The 20,798-nt window shown below is 34.0% G+C and overlaps 1 protein-coding gene and 1 long non-coding RNA gene across 6 annotated transcripts in view; both read left to right on the plus strand.

The window, feature by feature from the left end:
- The window catches only part of WDR37 (WD repeat domain 37), a 127,395-nt gene that overhangs the window by 89,843 nt on the left and 16,754 nt on the right, over positions 1 to 20,798 (plus strand). The gene's annotated exons all lie outside the window — the stretch shown is intronic.
- LOC143676110 (uncharacterized) lies at positions 4 to 20,795 on the plus strand. The gene is made up of 3 exons (XR_013171830.1): positions 4 to 3,694; positions 16,167 to 16,396; positions 17,795 to 20,795. It is a non-coding gene; the product is annotated as an uncharacterized LOC143676110 (long non-coding RNA).

The following is a 20,798-nucleotide window of genomic DNA, read 5'->3' on the forward strand; positions in this document are numbered from 1 at the left end:
GTAGTTATTGTTGTAGATATTTATTCTTAACTTTTAAATTAAAAGCTTTGTGGGCTGACATTAAAACTTAATTCTTACCTTAATTTTCAATTCCACTCTTTCAGAATGTCTCTTCTTTTCCTAAACATTAAGCTTGATTTTTGAAGATTTCAAGGAATTTAGGAGATTAAGCAAAGACTCTGAGGATCTTTTGAAAAATAGGTTAGAGGATAGAATAGGGCAGTGGATATGTTGGGGGGTAGGTGGAGAGGGGAGGATGTTTAAAAGAGAAGAATCACGAGATATTCTAAGGTTTGTGGAATGAGTAATAGATGGATGGTCATATCATTTACCGAGAATGGTAAGACTAGGACTGTTTTACAACCACATTTAAGAGTAATCTTACTGGGGTTTTTTATGTCTAGTTTTTATTGTTCTTAAACGTATTTTCAGGATATATTCTGGAAGCACTGTTGAGTGAGTAATAAAATAAATATCCAATTACCCTTCACCTAGATTCACTAGTTGTTTTTATTTCACCACTTTGTTTTCTTTCCCTGTATACCTTTACCATTTTGTATGTGTGTGTGTGTGTATCTATATATATATCTAGATATACCTATACCTATCTATCTATATATATATAGATACACACACACACACAAACTTTTTTTTTTGCTGAGCCCTTTGAAATATGTTGCAGATGTCTTGACACGTTGCCTCCTAATCTTTTAAGAATAGGTCATTTTTTTAAATAACTATAGAATACCATTAACCACCTAAGAAAATTAAAGATTCTGTAATGTCATCTAGTATCTAGTCCATATTTACATTTACCCATTTGTTTGTTAAATACATGAAATAGTGGTTGCTTTTTGGAGAGGTACATAGGAGGAATGTAATTATGTTTAATGGGGACGTTTAAGTATACAGTTTTTTTAGGGATTTTTTTTAATGGAATCAGGTGCAGAATTAGAGTAAACTTGGAGTTATGTAAGTTCACTTGAGTCTTTTATTCCCATTCAAACCTTCTAAGAAATAAATTATGTTTACATTCATTTTGACTGTAAGAGCAAGTGAATTTTTTAATGAAAATAAAATATATGTACAGGGGCAGCTGTCCACATTCTTTATAGTTCTCTTTTTAAATTTAAGTTAGCATGTGCTAGCATATTTTGTTGATGTGTAGATCCAAAAATAAGTTTCAAAAATTCTTTTTTTTGGTACTAATTTCTTTACTGTTAGTATCAAAGAAGGGAAACTTTAATCTTTTTTAAGCCTTTTAAATTGATGGGACCTTGTTAAGAGTTGCACTTTTGCTATGTTGAGAGGCCAAAGGTTTACATCATTCTGAATTTTTACTCCTCTGCATCCATATTCATTAACACCATTAAGAAGTAGATAGACAAGGAAGCATCTCATCTCTGTTACTAGTCAGATCTGTTTTAGTGAGGCCACTGCCTTTGAAGATTTTTCACTTAACACGTGGAATAGTTTTTAACAATAGTTTTAAGATTTTGTCAGCAGATGGAGCTGCAGACTCCTTTATTTAGTACAATATGTTTCGTAATATTCAATTGGCAGTAAGCCTCTAGAAAACCTCAGATTTAGAAAAGAAATGGAGACATTTCATGGGGTTTCATCTGAGGAATCTTAGTAAATAGCTGTTCTACTTTCTGTCTTCAGCATGCGTTCCATTGATTAGAGCCTATATAACAAATAAAACCTACAGAAGGCATTATCTTTGTGAATGTATATAAATGAATACCCACTCAGAGGCTTACCTTTATTAAAGTCAATTAAGAGAGAAGGAATGACCTTTGTCCGAAGTATTTTCAGTTTAATCAGTTATCTATAATGTTCTGAATATGACTTGAAAAACAAATCCCAGATCATCTGCTGAAGACTTTTCCCCTTCAAATCCATTGTTCTGATGGGTCCTGTACTCTAGAGGCTTTTCCATAGTGGTCCAAGGACTGGCATTCTAATGGGCATCCATGGGCCCCCTGGTATTGTGTTGTTTTGTTTGCATCCCCAAGGCAGCCTGTTGCTTTCAACATATTCTCAAAGGGCTCTGTGACTTTAGAAAGATTAGCTCCTGTACTTCTAGTACTTAGCACAGTGTCTGGTACCTTAAAGATATAAATTGAAATGCTCTGTTATGACTTCATTTTTAAGCTATACTGTTTTTTAGGTATATAGTGTTATCTTCTAAAATAGTAAGTAACTCTGTTGGTTTTTCAGTGTAATTACTTAATTTCTCTTAACCTGTATCTTTTCTTGAACATTAAAAGCAAAACACAGACATGACTTTCTTAAAAAGTTTGCTGTAGAAGTAAGGTTGGTGAAGGCTTCAGAAGTCATATGTGAGGGGTTTTTTTTGCTTAAACAGTGACCATAAAAATCTCTTCTCACATAATTCGTATTGATACTGTGTGAAACACACTTTGCAAAATTTTATCTTAGGTCCTATTTTTGTTTATTAACATCTCAGCATAAATTCTTTAGTAAAAGATATTAGAATCTGACATTTTATAATGTAATCCACTTAACTACCAAGTTAATTTGAATTTCTGTGTATTGATTTTCTTCAGCCAAGAAGTAGCTATATAGATAGGCTTCAATATTTAAAATCTCTTTTCTCTAGGAGCTGGAGAGAAATTTTTTCCTCTTAATTTCCTTTTACTGTTATCTCTGACTTTTATGCCTTTCTTAGAAAGTAAGGTTTGAAATGTAACATTTCATTGTAAGGGAAAAAAATATAGCCAAATAGACTCCTTGAAATTTGTAGTCATTATTTTTGCTGAATAGGGATAAAACTCTCTGATTTAAGCTTTGATACTTTCCTCTTAAATTTTTAGAGTAAGTCTTTTCTTTTTTGATGCATTATATTTATTTTTATATGAAATCTTTTTTATTATAATATGAATTTCAGTGTAGCAGGGTTTACCTGGTATAACTGTGGCTAAATTTATTATATGACTAGTTGCGAGTGTGTATCAATTTATTTAAAAAGTAATTTTAATACTGCAAATAGCAAATCATAGTATATGCTATGCCTGTAAATAATAGAAATATTTAATTTGAAATTTTGGATGGTATAGGAATCTCAATTCTTAGCAGTTTGTCATACATTTATGCCTTAATCTTCAAGAGCTGGAAATGAAATGCCTTTTCTCTGAAATAAGTTAAATCCTTACATATTCATGTGTTTTTCACAAGACAATATAATTAAATAAGCCTAGCTGTTTTAAAATTCTTATCAGTGATTATACTCTACTGTATTGTTTTATATAGCTTTCTAGAGTTGGGCTGCGTAAAAATAGAAATAATTTCAGCATGGACTCTGAATAAATTCTTACTGTATGGATTATAGATATATATAACTTTTTGTAAAAGGTTCTTATTGTTATAAAATTTATGTTTAGGTTAAGTCCACTAACCCACTAACTCTCCTTTTAAAGGAAAATGTAGGATACCCATTTGGATTGTTCTTTAACAAAGGGATTATAACTTTGGTTCTCATGACTTTCTAGCCTCTCAGCACTATCCCTCTTTTCTTGCGGTACTTGATAGGATTTTCTTTTTTGTTTTGTTTTGTTTGGTTTAATTTGCTATGAAAAGCAACTGGCAGTTGAGGCAGTTACTGGTCATTAAACTTCATGAGCGAGTGAGCTGATGACTCCAATTTATACCACTCTGGCAATATTTACAAGTATGTATAAACTTTGGCATTGAAAAAAAATCTGAAATTAGTTCAACAGAGATAAAATATTTGAGAATGCAAAATTTATTCTTTCCTTCCTTTTTTTCTTCTCTTCTTTCCATATTCACAAAATATGAACTTTGGCTCTGCTAAAGAAAACAAAACACCACATATAACAAAATATTTTAAAAATCACGGTTGAAAAATGATATTTGCTTTAAAGTTACAGCATTTTCATTGCCAGATACTTGGGAGTGATATTTAGATTAATATTAAATTCTATATTATACACTTACGAAGATAAAAATAGCTTGTGAATTTTGTGATATGGTACATCAACAGTTTTATAAAAAGAAAAATTCTTTAGAAAATTCAACATTTTTAATTATAATTGAATTTTATATTTGGTACGTGTCAGCATCCTCATTTTCATATTGTATGTATATAGCCATATGGTATCAACTAGGTAGCATTCTGTTGGAAGACTGCCTTGGAGGCAGGTGACTAGATTTTGGTAGACAAAGCATGATTTATGAAGTCTATTTTACTTTTGGTGATTGTTTTTAAGCCCTGATCTGTGAAGAGGAAAGGCAGGAAAACAGGTATTCTTTTGCTTGCTTTCTTCTTAGGGACTGAAGGATACTCCAATATTGTTTCTTAGGATGTAAATTATCTGAGAAATAAAATGATTAATAGAATCACAGTGGCCACAAAACTACTATGCTTATGCCTTTTTTAACTTAAAATTCCATCTCAATTTTATTTCACCTTTTCCATATGTCTGAAAAGAATGGTTGTTCTATCATTTTTAAATTAGCTGAATTAAAAATATTTTATTTTGACAAAGTTTAGACTTACACTATTCTTAGTAATAATTGGTTGACATCTGAGATTGTCATAACCCCCAAACTGTGAATTACTGCCATAAGGGCTAATATGCTAACAGTGTAAATTTTCAATATATTGATCCCTTTTAATTTTTCTCATCTTTATTAGTCTAAATATGATGCTCCGATTCTATATATAGAAGAATATAATGGAACAGGAGCTGGCAGAAGATGTGATCTAGCATCAATGATTTTATTAAGATGTGTTATTTAGGGATTAGTTTGTATTAATTAGTGAAAGATTTGCCCTAAAATCATGGAAGTGATAAGAGAGACATTAGTAAACACAATGTGTTGCTAAGCTGCTAAAAGTATACATCTGCATGCATGTATACTCCTACATAATTCTTTTTCTATAAATGAGATCTTTTTGCAAGTATCATTGCATTTCACTTAGCTCTTAGAGATTTTCTATCAGTACATATAAACTAACACCTCATTTCTTTTCATCTCTGCCTGTTAATCTGTAGTTTGAGTTTGCCATAATTTATTTAACCAGTCCCCTGTTGATGCATTTTAACGTTGTTTCCAAATCAGGATATAATATTCAAAGTAAGGGGAGATTTAATATTTCTCCATTTTACCCTTTTTAACATTTCTCATTTAAGAAGGGCTCTTCAGTAACTAATAAAGACCAGGAAATACGTGCATTTAAATCAGTCCAATTGAACAGCTTTGTTGTTAGCTATCAGTGTGCCTTACTTTTCATTGAGATGACTTAAAAAACAATTGTTTTTAACACAGACTGAAAACTTAACTGTGAGGTGCTTTAAATACATCTCTGACAGACATAAAATGTACTTGATAAGATTCTGTGTGTTGGCAGAAATCATAACTGAGTAACAGTATAGATTACTGGGAGAATGGAAACACTGCTAAAATATATAGTTTATTTTTGGAAAAGATGGTGCAATATCTCTGTATTTGGTTCGTGCACACACCAGTACGAGACTGACAGCCTGGTCCATATTTAACTCAGGTGAAGCCTATCGCTTGGTTAGCATCTGACATTGCTTCTTACTACCTCTGACATTCAGTCACTGCCTGAATTCTTTGCTTTGCATTTTGAGCTGCAGAGTTCTGAAGCTTGGTAATAGGGTAGAGTAACACTTCATTTAACTGGCATCTTTGGAAAGTGAGATGTTCCAAAGATGTGATTTTCCAGTAATCCCTCAACCAAAACTTAAAAAATATATATATTTTTTCATCCAAAGACTTTTTGATGAAAGTCTTTCTCAAAAAAAAAATGATAATAATAATTCAGTAGTTGCTACTGCTTACCAGAGGATACTTCCCCTAAAATAATCTTTTCTTGATGGCTTGAGTTAATTATGGGCATGCCTTTTTTGATATTCTTTGTGTGGTATGTGTGAGTAAAGGGAGATATGGATACTTTCAGGAATCACATGTTTTTATTGTGCCATTATAATAAGTGGTCACAAAATATGCCATTTATGGACCCAAAGGGGTCTCTGCTTTTTGTAGGTTTGTGTGTGTATGTATATTTGTGTATTAGCATCTTAACATTCTCTTTCAACCTCCAATTCCTCCTCTTATTTATTGCTTCTAATATATATTTTTTTCTAATATATTTTAAACTGTTACAATAATAAAAATTAGAGCAGGCCATGGTGGCTCAACAGGCGGAGTTCCTGCCTGCCATGCCGGAGACCTGGGTTCGATTCCTGGTGTCTGCCCATGCAAAAAAAAAGTAAAAATAAAAATTAAGTCTGAATAAGGGTCTGAGGGCTACTCCTAGAAAGAAAGTACATGACTGCACAGACTTTAGGAATTTTCTTCTATATTCTTAGAGGTCTTGTTGCAAGATAAGTCAGCAACATAAATATGTACGTATATAGCCCTGTGAATGTAGGTCGTGTGAGAATTGGTCTATATCTGTAAGTAGTCTAAATATTCCTGGAAAGACAGAGGAAGTGCATGAAAAATAGAACAAATCAAAATAACATAGAATTGAATGCTATGTTACGTAGTTCAGGCACACCACAGTTAACTATTTCTATAATGTTGTTTTCCACCTCTTACATAATAGTCAAGATGATACTCATTAGCCCTGCTAAGGAAATAATTTGGGAGGGTTCTTGTGTCCTTCAGCAGCATGCTGTTAAATGGACCTAACTTAAAATCTTGTTTTTAGGCATTCAAAATAGTAAGTAGAATCAGTATAATAAAAACAGCTTAATTTAGTTGACAACAAAAAGAATTTTTAGAATTTGTCTTCTAATTTGAGAAAGAAAGCACTGTATCTTAAATGTGCCATATTTTGCTCCTAGAATTTCTGATAGGCATTGGTATTCTGTTTTTTTCAGTAACAATTACTGTGGGGAGATCTTGAAAATATTTAGGCACTATATTTTTTACAAAAGTACGTGTTTCACAAGAAGCAGTTGTTTTAAGACACATCTTTATTATGAGTTGCAATTTAAAAAGAAGATGGATCAGGAAATTAATTTCTACCAACTAATGATAAAATTGCACAGTCAGTAAGAGATAAGGAAAACTAGGATTGTGGTGTTGCAAAAGCAAGTTATGAAAGTGAATCAAGAAAGGAATAAGCAACTCCTTTCCTATCAGTAAAGTAAATTGAGCACTGGCCATCAGATTTAGTGTTACTATCTTTGATGATTGTGACACAAGCTTTATTGTGGAGTCATGGCATCAACCTGATTCATGTGGTTTAAGAGAAGAGGTGTAGACAGTGAGAACATGCAACTTTTTCAAGGAGTTGTCTGCAGAGAGCCCACAGAAGTGGGATAGTGTTTGTTGAAAGAAGTGGGTCAAGAAGTTTTTTGTGTTTTGTTTTTTAAGATGAAGGAAAAACAGTGTGTGTATTCTAATAGAATGATTCAGTAGTGTCAATATTTGATGATAGTAGGGAATAGGGAAGAGGATTATTGTTGCAGCCACATTCTTTAGTCAGAAGTGACGGGATTTAGTCCAGAGGTAAAAGGACTGGTTGTCAATAGTATCATAGATAAGTCATGTCATGCAATAGACAGAAAGGCTGTATATATCATGCAGATGTTGGCATTTAGTGAATGTGGGTCTCTGCTTTTTGTGATGCTTTTGTTTTTGTTTTTGCTTTTGCTTTCCTGGAAGTTGGTTGTGTGTGGAAGCTCTGATGTAGAAAACTGAAAGTGAGGAGCAGAAGGGATTTGTATGGGGCTGTAGAATAGAGGAGATGTGCAGTAGTTCTCTAGGAGAAGGAAAGTAACAGGAGTAGATAAGATGATTGTAGGGTGGCATTAAGGGCCCACTTCTGGTACATGGCCGTAAATTTAAGATGGAACCAATCAGCATGGTTGTGTGTTTTTCTTCAGTTTTGTTCAGCTGTCCAAGTACAAGCATGAAGTAAGCAGAGAGTTGGGTTTAATTAGGTTGTGGTTTTGCCAAGTGAATACAAAGAAAACAAGAGATGGACCCAAGGGAATTTTGAGGAATTGCCAGGGTAAAATTACAATGATTATCCATGGAAGTTAAGCTGACCTTCGAATTTAATTTGGTTGTGGGTTGGCCTGTGAAAATATTTTTGCTAAGGAAACAATGATACCAATTACTGCATTTCCTTTCATATTAGTATTTGTGGCCTACATGAAGTCCTTCAGTAATGCAGAAAAGGACAGAGGACTCTGTAACTTGGCACATCTTTGGAAGGCTTATTATCTTCAATGAGTTATTCATTATAATATCTGAACCTTAGCTTAAAGGAGAGTATTTTGGCCAAGGCCTAATAACCTTATCCCATTAAGACATTTTATGGTTATCAAGCCCCCTCCCCATTACTGTAACAGCCTATATCCAATTATGTTGTCAGGTAAACAGAGTTACATGTTTGTGCCAGTGCAACTGTGGTTCCCAGTTCAGGAATATTTTTTCTTGTAGGTTTCATCCGATGATCTGGTCTTCTGTTAGGTTCTTGGCTTTCTGAGGCAGAAATCACCCTTTTGTGAGCACTGAAAGGTTTTCTGGATGATGTGGACTTTTTCATATTTTGTATAATGGATATCAGCTGGGTCCTTTCATGTCAGTCATCAGAAGATAAGAGAGATACTTAAAATACACGCATTCCACATGTTCTTAGAAAAATATTTCACTTGGGTGGTTCTCTAATGAATAAGGATGTACAAGGTGTTAGAGAACTGTGATAACTAATTCTGTACTTTTTAAAAATGAAATTTGGCTTTCATTCTTTCTTTCCCTTCTTAAGTGTGGAACCCACTAATGCTTCCCTGGAGCTAAATGACTATTTGCTTTTAAGCCTCCTTCAATGAGTAGTAGAATCATAGATAACCTAATTAAAAAACAGTTGTTTCAAAACATAGTTACCAAATTAACATCAATTTGTGTATCAGTGAGAGGTTAGTTATGGCTTATTTTATTTATAGATATGTTATATTATATATAGGATATATTATTTTATAGGCATATTCATATAGTTTTGATACAGTCTCACATAATTCTAGAGCTATAATGGGTCTTAAATACAGGTAGCCTAGTGTTAGCTAAATGGAGGCAGCCCATTCTTAAGTTTAAAAACACTTAAAAGTCAACCTCCTTATTTTACAAAAAGATGACTTTCCTAGGTTCTGTGAGTACTTAATATGGAACTAAGAATTTTGCACTCTTACTTCCAGCTCCGGCACTCTTGCAATATATACACTATTTCTTCTATTTTTTTTAAAAAAAATCTGTTGAAATGATAGTGACCTTTCTTCTGCTTTGCAGTTTTTGGTTAATCTGTTAATATGTTGAGAGTAAAAGTCTTGTAGTTCCTAATATATTTGACTTTAATTTCTTCTAATTAGTCTAATGAATGGAATTTGTATGTATCATATTACTTTAAAAGCTGATATAAAATATTTCCTTTTGGAAGATTACCTAGATTCTTTGAATTTTTTGAAATTCCCTTACCAAGTTTTATACACAGTATCATGTAACAGTGATAATGAGGTATTGGCTATTGTTAATTGATAAGCATGTAACAGGGAACATCTTAGACCCAGGAAAAAAGTGAATGAAAAGTTAGGTTATTAAAAGCTGAAGAAGATATTCCTCACCAAATTTAAACTTAATAATTCCACTTATCACTGATGTAATTATAACTCTTTAAAACTCATTTGTGGTTGATTTTCAAATAGTTTGCTTACTAAGAATGAGAACGAATGACTATATTTCACAGAAAACAGATTACAGCCTTGACCTCTGATATTGCAAAATTGCAATTATTATACAGATTTTATTAATTTTAACTCCTTTGTAATTTAAAACCAGGTTTTATGAATATCATCTTTGAATAAATCTGTGATTAAGCATCTTACTAATTTAGTAAAATCTTGAGAAGAATTTAGTCAAGTTAACCAAATACATTGTTTTGAAGCACTATTAAAACCACTTTAGGAGCTTTTATCTGTGTGTATTAATAAAGATGGTTATTTCAAAAGCTTATTGGTGGGCAGGCCACGGTGGCTCAGTGGCAAGGTTCTCACTTGCCATGCCAGAGACCCGGGTTCGATTCCCGGTGCCTAGCCCATGTTAAAAAAAATCTTATTGGTAACTTTGGCCTGATCTCTTTCAATAGCATATTTTTAGGCATTAGAATTATATTGAATACTCTAATGCTTCACTGTATTTCATTAAAAACACTTTTTATTGCCTGTCTTCTCCTCTGGAATGTAAATGTCACCAGGGCAAAGTTTTGTTTTTTAACTTTTTTTTAAAATAGTGAAATATAACATATATACAAAAAAGCAATAAATTTCCAAGTACCTTTTTAACAAATAGTTATAGAACAGATTTTAAAGTTTGGTATGGGTTACAGTTCATGATATTTTGTTTTTCTTCTAGCTGCTCCAAGACACTGGAGACCGACAGAAATATCAATATAATGATTCAGCAGTCATACTCATTTGTTAAATCCTGTCTTCTCTGTTGTACTCCTCCTTCTCTTTAAATAACATAAGTACATAAAAGTGCAATACATTTCAAAGTACATCACAACAATTAGTTATAGAATAGATTTCACAGTTTGGTATGGGTTGCAATTCTACAATTTTAGGTTTTTATTTATAGCCACTCTAAGGTATTGGGGGCTAAAAGAAGTATCAGTGATTCAATACTCATAACTCATTTGTTAGACCTGACCTTCTCTGTATAACTCTACCATCATCTTTGATCTTTCTCCCATTCTCAAGAGATTTTTGAGCTATGCCCATTCTAACTTTTTCATGTTGGAAAAGGTTGGTGATAATATGGAATAGGGGGATGGAACTAGTTCCATCTGGAGGTGGTAGGTTTTGGAGAGTTACCCTAGTGCATGGAACCTTTGTAGAATCTTATATAATGCCCTAGGAGTTCTTTAGGATTGGCAGGAATGGTTTTGGTTGGAGTTTGGCAAGTTATGATAGGTAGCAATGTCTAACTGAAAACGTATGTATAAGAGTGACTGCAGTGTAGCCTCTCGACTCTATTTGAACTCTCTCAGCCACTAATACCTTATTGGTTACATTTCTTTTCCCCCTTTTTTTCAGGATAGCATTGTTGATGCCATGGTTACAGGGCCAGACTCATCCTGGGAGTCAGAAGGACAAAGATTTTGTCCCCTTCTTTATTGTATATTCTCTCACACTAATCACTTGGCACGTAGTGAGTGCTTAGTAAATATTTGTTGAACAAACAACTCCATAGACTAGTAATTTAGATTGGCAATCTCTCAATTAATCCTGAAGAAAGAAGTTTAGACAGTAGTGTAAATGAGTGAGAGTGTTGAGTGAGTGCTGCAAGTTATTTGAAATTAATTTGTGTTTTATAAAGAAGAGTTGAATTTCGATATTGAAAAAGAATCATGTGGTACAAGTTTGGCATTTCCCTTTAATTATTTTTATTTTAAACTAGCTCTTGGGGGTTGGTCATCAGGGAAGATTCAGAAGTGTGTTTCACTTAGGATGAGCTTTCCATCTCATTTAGATGTCTGAGTTCTTAAAATACAGGCTTATATGAGTTCTGTAAAGCACATGTAATAGGGAAGGCTAAAGAAGAGTCTACTTCCCGAGAACCTGGAATGTCAGTTAATTTAGAATACATGGGTTTTAAGAGTGAAAATTTCTTTCATCTGTTAAAAGTTGAATTAAAAAAAAATAGTTTGAAAAAATGATGGTCAGAAAGGTATCTGGTGATATGATTACTTTGTACATGAAAAAAAACATTCCAATTCTGGGCCATTCTTCTATACAAATGTATTAGAAATTCTGGTTTGGTTTGTAGAATATACATTGGTTACTAATTCTGGATCATAATGTATGTTTAGTATCAGAATCTGTTGGACCTTGTACTATATGGGTGTTTTACTTGCACCTTTATATTAATACTATAACATACTTTAATAATTGACTGACCAAAGTACTAAAGTAACAATGATATGTTCATAGATACTCTTTTTAAAGATCAGTTTTTATGTAACTTGAAAAGATTAATTAAGCCTGTGTTCTAAGGAAAGAGATGCTCTTTGCCATCATGTCATTTTCTACCTAAAAAGTGCTTGTTCTTCTGTGAGCAAACTGGTCTGCTCTTCAAATAAAAAATAACACTTTATCTTGTAGGAAGCTACATTTAAAAAATAAGGAAAAGAAACTCCACAGTCAATTTTTGATGTGGTGCCAGAAAAGCTCACTGCATCAGCATTTCATGGTCCAGCATTTTCCACATCATATATTTTTTTTCTTAGCCGTGAAATTTCAGCAGATTGTTATGCAAAACAGTTTTGTGTCTCTGTGTGACTGGGAAGACAGCTGTTAGTCCTAATGAGGAGTGCTAGCATTACAGTATTTCCATTGATTGAGACCCACGGAGGGAGCAGAATGTTCCAGATCAGGCAGTGGTGTGTGGTGAGAAGGTGCCATGCTGTCAGCTGGAAGTGTATGCTTGGCTGCTCTCTTCGACAAGATAAATGAGTTTTGCTGGAGTTTGGCAGAGTCTGAAGCTTTTCCAATGAGCAATAGTAGCACACCAATTCCCTGTGGGGCCCATGGTCTACGAGTGCTTTTAAAACTGCTGCCTCTTTGCCAGTTTTTTTTCTTTTGACGTCCTACAATACCTGTCAAGATTGTGATTTATTAAAAACCTTATGTCTTTTAGCATTTCATTAACATAGGGCTATATGATCTTTTGTTGACACTTTTTAATTAATTTAGCAGAATGTTAGCTGAAATTTGACTTGGCTAAAACCCTCTGAAGATTACAGTCCAAGGAGAAGACAACAGGCATTTTAATCTTTCATTTTTCAAAAATTTTTCTAAGTTTTGCCAGTAGTTGAAATGCTTTATACTTTATAACCTTTGCATTTAAGGAATAGCAACACTTAATTTATAGTTGAACCCTTAACATTCTTTAATTTTTGAAATAAGAATACAGTTAGTCATTGGCTCGATTTTATAGATTTACCCTCTTTTTCCCCATTTCTTGCTTTGCTATATATGGCTTGTTCTCCAATTATTCAGAAGAAAGTAGGGTTGTATCTTCTTTGATGTCCCTCTAGGTCTAGTATAGTGGTTTTCCACCTGAGGGATTTTGCAGTAGACATTTGGCAAAGCCTGGAGATAATTTTGGTTGTCACAGAAGGGGATGGGGGTTGTGGGGAAAGAGATGCTATGACGTCTAGTGGGTAGAAGCCAGGATGCTGCTAAATATCTTATAGAGCTAAATATTTTATAGCTGCTAAATATCTTATGGGACAGTCTCACCACAAGAAAGAATTGTCTAGTCCAAAATGTCAGTAGTGCTGAGGTTGAGAAACCCTGCTGTAGTAAATACTCAGTAAATAGTTAATAATAGGTGATAGTTGAATAGAGCGGTTTTCCATTTAAGGTCTGGATTTGCCTTGGATTTTCTGATCCTGAAAAGTTTATTCCTTGTTTTAATATATGCAAATTTTTATAATTTATTTGTAGTTAATTTTTTATACCGCTTAAAAAATGGCTTTTAATTCTGGGAGACTTATTTTGGGCCAAAAGTTTTCTGAGGAATAGGTCAGTGAAACTATTTCCTTGACCCTTTTATAAACACTGTTTTCTCAGCCATTCCTGGTTTTGTAGACCCAAAGTAGAGTACTGGTTCTGTGATTCTATTTTTGCCTTATTTTTCTCGTTGCTGCAGGCAGAAAGGTTCTCAGTGTAATCATGGTAAGAACAAGAATCTAGTAGCTAACATAAGGCTCACATTGAGAGGGCATGGATTTCCACCATGTTTCACTCATAATTTCTTTTTTGTGTAGTACTTGACAATTTACTATATACTATTATGTAGTTTATTTCTTATCTTAAAAATGATCCTTTGAAAACTTTGATAGAATTCAGGTCATATGAAAATAAACTTAGATATTATTTTTAGGTTTTCTATAGCTTTTGAAACATCAAAAGTTACAATTTGACTATTAAAGTAAGCAAAGATATCTATTTGAACTGGTCATTTTGTTGTTTTAGTAAATAAATTGATTGCAACTTATCCTTGCAGGAGGATATTATTTTTTTTTTTTACTTATTCCCACAGTTCTAAGTTCTGGCAGAACATAAAACAAAGGCTTCTAACCTTGGATGAAGTAGTTTTCATCAATCCCAGTAGCTTCAGTTGCGTGTGTCTACTTACAGGTGACATTGAGATTTAAATCTCTAGCTTAGGCCAGTCCAGTAACTGACTGTCTTCTTTAAGTCATTTTCATTTAGTTTTCTCACAGACCCCTCAGATGCAGCATAGTCAATGCCACATTCATGATCAATTCCCAATGCCATCCTGATCCCCTTCTACTTTTTTTTTTTTTGTAGGCTGTGTGGTGGGGGTTACATTTCATTCTTTTTCCATGTGACTGTCCCGTTATTGCAGCACCATTTGTTGAATTTGGGATGTGGGGTGTGGGGGGAAGGGCACGGGCAGGAAATTGAACACATAGCAGGTGAGGATTCTGCTGCTAAATTACCCTTGGACCCCTCTTAGGGCTCATTCTTGATACCTTGTTTTTCAGCTCCCATGTGCAGTGCATCTTTTATCCACTGTAGCCAAATTGATGTTACCCTTCCTTCTTAAAACATTTAAGGGACTTTCCATTACTCTTAGAAATAAGGACTAAAAGTGTTATGGCTTATAAGGCCTTTCATGGTTTGATACCTCGCTATGCTCCAGCCTCATCTTGTAATTCTCAGTTCTTTAGCCATATTGGCCTTTTTTCAGTTCTTCAGGTTTCCACATTCCCCCATGACACAGGGAATTTTTCATGCCAGTTCCTCTGCCTTGAAAACTCCTTCACCACCCTGCCCTTTTATATATATATTAAATCCTTACTTCATCTTATAATCACACTTATTACTTCCTCAAGAAGCTTTCCCTGATCTCCATCACCCACTCTGAGTGCTTTTATTGTATCATCTGCCTTTCCCTCAGAGTATAAATCAGATTTTCAGGTTTTCCTTTATTTGTGTGATTTGTTGGTTAATGTCTGCCTGCCCCCTCCCCTTGTCTTTAAGCTTTGTTAGGGTGTGACTGTGTACTATTTGCCCTGTTTACCATTGTGTCTCTATATTGCCTTAATAAGAGTAGACACTAAAATATTTTTTTGTAGGAGTGAATTTGGTTTCAAGTCAGATTATTTATATCTTGGCTAGAGCCAGTCAGCCTAAGAAATTAAACTGATGATTTCAGATGATTATATATTCTGTAAGACTGTGTCTCAGCATACCACTGAAAGGTTTAAAGTTGAAATGAAAAAATTAAGAGCTTTACCTTGAGATAGATACATTTAAAATGTCTTAAGATGTGTATTACACATACACATCTCTGTATTAGTACCTGCTTAGGTCACATAATCTTTTTTTCATTTGACATCAGTTTTCTCTTGTTTCATCATATGCTGTTGTTCTCTTCCTGAGACAAGCCCAGCATATTCTGGTGAGGACCTTTGCACCTGCTGTTCCCAATTACCCATTTGTCCCGTGGCTCACTTTACTTTACTTTCTTCAAGTCTCTATTCAGACGTCACATTGTTAGAGAGGCTTTCTCTGTCCACCCTATATAAAACATCATCCCTCTCTGTCCATGGTTTCCAGTCCCTCCCACCATTGCCCCTGACCCTGATCCCTATCCCCTTTTCTTACTTTATTTTTCTGCATTTGTCACTATATGATAGAAATATATATGATAGAAAATATATCTATTTTCACTAGAATATGTTTTTGTAAGTATAGGTTCTTTGTTTTATATCCTGCTGTATATAGATATATAGCTAGAACCCAATACCTAGAACATAATTGGCATCTAGTATTTGTCCCCCTCATACCCTCAAAACAAAATTTTACCAGCGTAATTTATTTAGCAGTAATCTGGCTTAATTTACCTTTGCCATTATCATATTCCCAAAGTTTGTGTCTATTTCTTAAGATGCTTGAAGATTTTAAAATCTTTTTATTTTTTACATTTTAATGTCTTTTATTTTTCTTGAATTTCTCAGTGCCTGTGATATTCTTTTCTACTTGGCCATTTGTTTTCACAGAATCTATGAACCATTTCTTCCAAGACTTCTCTTTTTATCTTTTCAGGTAAGGAAACCAAGGTGCACATAATTGAGAGGACTTGACAAAGTCATGCTGTTGGCTATTGTCAGGGGAAGAATTAGAGTCAGCCTGCTCACTACGGGATATTCTTTGCTGTTCTTGTATTTCATGTATCTTCAGTTTAAAATTCATTTTGAATTTTCACTTGCTATTTCAAGCTCCCTTAGGGAAAGCCCTCTGTTTTTATCCTACTCTTCCTTCATAGTACATTATAGGTGAGTGTTAATTATGTACATGTTCATTAACAGTTGCTAAGTTGGTGGCCTGATTGAATAAACAGGAATTTAGCAGTGTGGAAACAAAGCTATTCTGGCATTTTTAAAGTCCTAAGGAATAGCAAATGACTTTATATTAAATTTATAATTAATTGGCTAAAATTATATAATATGCTTCTCAGTCTTAGGAAAAACCTAGGCCAAGTTATTCTTTGGAATAACTTGGTTTACCCTATTGACTAACAAAGTAAAATCTTAATCCCCTTAGAAAAATTTATGCTATTTGGTTACTAGCCAAAAATAAATTTTTTTTTATGAAACTGATATGAAATCAAAGTATGTGTATTACTTAATTCATTGTATTTTCATTTAGAACAGTTATATACTATTAGAGAAATATAGCTGTGCTTTTTTCCCCCTAGGAAGCAGATATGTTTTTAAGACTGTATTTTTCCTAAAAGTAACTTCATATGGTAGTGGGATACTTTTCCAACTAATCTAAAAATATATTTAGTTTTATAGACTTTAGTGCTACTTTAACTTGTTTTGATTTCACAGATACAGCTACTTTTTGATACATATAAAATAAAGTATATAGGCATTACTGCTGTAATGTGATTAAGTGATTGCTGGAAATCCCTGCAGATTCGTGCATAAAAATTTTCAAGATTTCTGGGAAAAATAGATTTAAGGATAAGTAGCTAGGTAGACCCTAGCCCAGAGCATTAGGTGTGGGGTTGAACTGGGGCCAGATAATGCACAGAGGCTAGACTGGAGCTAGCCTAGTATGGCCATGTCTGGCATGGCACTTGGACTCCTTGGACCCCTTGGGCCAGTCCAGTTGCAGAGGTGCTGAGCCTATACTAATTCTTGAGCCTTGAGAGAGAAGAGCTGGGGGTTAGTGGGCAAAGGCTATCCTGTATTGGAGCCACTGGAGATGAGACCAGGACACATCACTCACTCAGGAACCTTGGCGTTTGAATGGATTCCACTGTGTTCAGATTAAGCCACAAAGGGTCAGGGCCAACCTCAGTGTGCTCCACTTCTAGAATGTCTGAGTACACCCATTTAGAGACCTGGTTATACTAGCAGTAGCACGTATATCTCACAGGCTCAGGACTTATGGGAAGCTGGGTGAGAATCTCCTCAGTCAGAGGAAACGGGCAAGGAGAGAAGTATATTCCTACAATTGAGGATAATAGGAAGAGGAGGAAGTGCCTGAAATCCCAGCCCTATAGGACTCTCTAAGAATTGCATCTCAGAACTGATTGTAGCTCCAGGGTCTGCTCTATTCTCTTTATTCTTTGTTTGGCCTCTACAGTCTCCCTACCAGACTCAGAATGAAGGGTTGCCTTGTCTCAATACTACTCAGCAGTCTGCTTCCCAAATTCCTTCCAGGGCAGCCCTGTCAGAAAGGCATTCTTTGAACTGAGTGGAAAACTGCATCTGTCGTGTATTATTGCCGACCACACATTCACTTGAGCTGGTGAAATTGTAAGGTGAAGATAGGCGAGCTGGATGGTAACAATAACTTTAGCTTTGTGGTATTCACGTTATTGCGTGCATTGTGGGCTAGGTCTGGCTGGAGGAGGACCAGGATGGTGAAGGAGCTGGAAATAAGGTATTTCAGTTCGCTAAAGTTGCTGGAATGCAATATACCAGAAATGAATTGGCTTGTACAATGGGCATTTATTTACTTGTAATTTACAGTTGGTAGGCTGTGAAAATGTCCCAATTAAGGCATCACCAGGACCATAACTGGACTCTGAAGAAAGATTGCCTGCATCTGGGATACCTCTGTCACATGGGAAGGCACATGGCTGGCGCCTGCTAGTCCTTCGCTCCTGGGTTCTCTTGCATTCAGCTGCTGGTTCTGGTAGCTTTATCTCTGAGCTTCTGTGGGTCTTCTCTAAATCCTCCAGGGCTTTTCTCCTAAGCACCCTTGGCTTTTTTTTTTTTTTTTTTTTGCCTTTTGTCCTCTCATAAAGAACTCCAGTAAATCTTTAAGATCCACCTTGAATTGTATGGATCACATCTCAGTTGAAATAACCTGGTCAAGAGTTCCCACGAATAATAGATCCATACCCACAGGAATGGATCAAAAAGAATGTGGCATTTTCTGTGGCACATAACAGCTTCAAACCAACACATAAGGTCTGAACAGTTAATTTCTTTAACGTATTTTGCATTACTTGATAGTGTAAAATATTAAATGTGTAAGGGAAACTGAAATATGAACTGTGATTCCCACATTAACTTTATTCCTTATTTACCAGTTCTGTATGAGTTATTTCATACTACAGATATATGTATTGTAGCAAAGACTACATTTCAAAAGACAGATGTACCATGTTAAAATGTTAACATTATATTATTCTAAATTTTGCTATTGGGGACCTTGGTTTTGCATAATTTATCATGCTTTGTCAGAGGCATTGTTGAAATTCCTTGATTCTAGTGTCCTGTCATGTTTTTCTTTGCTATATTCTGATACTATATTAAAAAAAAAACTTTGTATTAATTCAGTGGGGCTTAGTTTTAATTAGAACTTAATTTGATGTCCATTTAAATTAAGCTACAGTGACTAGATAGTGTTAATCTCAATCTGTAGTCTGAATAAAACAGGAAGTAAAATCTCATGGTACAGTTTAAGTGACATGAACAACTGGCATTTTAAATTAGATTACTAAATTCCAAGCAATTAATGTACATGACCCCAGTTAGATTACATACCATTAAATCAAATATGTGGAAACCCAGTTTTGGCCTATTTAAATGAATGATTAATGAAGATAAGAAAATATTATAAGGTGGAAATTTACATGCTTGTAGTCTTGTAGGATGATTTTAATAGCATGGATGACTTCTGAGAAATATTTTAAGCCTCTGTGTAGAGTTAGTGACCCCAATTTTTTTGGACATGGTTTACAATTTCAAAGGTAAGGCACTTAGTTGTTATACGTCACTCTGAAAAATTACCGATCTCACAGCTTTGGTAAATCTTCGTTGCTAACTCTGGCTTAAAATCATCTAATGTCTTCATGGAAAAGCCAGTTGTGGTGAGATTTCTTATTAAAGCAATTACTAAAAATGACACCTAGTGTGTGACTTTGCCATAATTAAGTTCTGTAAAAGCCTGTTGAATAAATGAATAAAATGAAAATAATTCTGTGTCATTAAACAATATGCTGAAATAAAAAATGCCTAACATTCAGAGTACTCATTCATGGCAGCATTGATATTTTAAAGGATATGTGCATAGATATGTTAATCCTTAGTTAACTGAAAAATTAAGTTTATCACATTCTTTTTTGTAAAAAATTGCCAATGAACAGAGGTTTTTCTTTTAAAGTATTTAGGCTTTTCTTTTTCAGATGTTATTTTATTGTTTCAGTTATAAATATCTTCCACCATGTGATTTTTTTCCCCTCTCTGATCCAGTAGGGTAGTGGCTTTCCTTTGATTGGGAGGTTAGCGTTGTTTATTAATTTATAAGGCCATGTAACAGACCTTAGCAGGTAGAAAGATTGCAGTTTTCCTTTGAATAATTTGTTTGAGTCTCTTCATAAATTCTTAGTGCAGTGTGAGAGATAACAATTCCTTTTGCTTATATTTTTAATCTAGTTTCAGTATTAGAATATTTAATAAACTTACCACTGTATCAAACACTATGTATTTTATAAATTTCATGAGCAAAATTTATAAAATGGTGGAAATAACACAAGTTGAAATCTTTTCTTTAACTCTTCTTTTGTTTTTATAGTACTTTTGATTTGTAATATGATTCTTACATCTCACTGTCTTAATCATTTTATATCCTCTTCTGTTTCACAAACTGCCCCCTCCCTCCTACCACAGTCAAGTTGTGTTTCAGAACATTTGAATTAAAAAGAAAGTTATTATCTTTGATTATATAAACAGGTTCCAATAATGGTTCTAATAATAGGTTTTCTCTGTTTCTTATGTTCTGATTAAATTGATTGAAATTTGCTATTGGAATGATTTAAAAAAAATCTCTGGTATCAAATGCAAATGTATAGATATTTTGGCAAATTCTTTTTAATCCATATTTTTCTCATGACTTTTCTTAGCTCATGGGCTAGATTGGTAGAATAGAGTAGAATGGAGTATATTTTCCTAACTACTGAGAAAAAAATTAAACAGGATGAGTTATTTTGTAAGCTTACAGAGAATTTTTAAACAGGTAGGGGCAGTTTGCAGAATAAAAGACAACTGTAAAGCTCCCACATCTCTAATTCATTTCTGTCTACTTTGCCAGAGTTTCTGAACACAACTTTGTTATGTTGATTATGTTGAATATGTTATGTTATTATGTATATTTCATTGTTTATATGCTGGAACTTTGCTTTTGAGATTTTTGACTCCCATCATCTTTTACTTC

This window comes from Tamandua tetradactyla, chromosome 1 (assembly GCF_023851605.1).
Source record: "Tamandua tetradactyla isolate mTamTet1 chromosome 1, mTamTet1.pri, whole genome shotgun sequence".
Taxonomy (NCBI): Eukaryota; Metazoa; Chordata; class Mammalia; order Pilosa; family Myrmecophagidae; genus Tamandua; species Tamandua tetradactyla.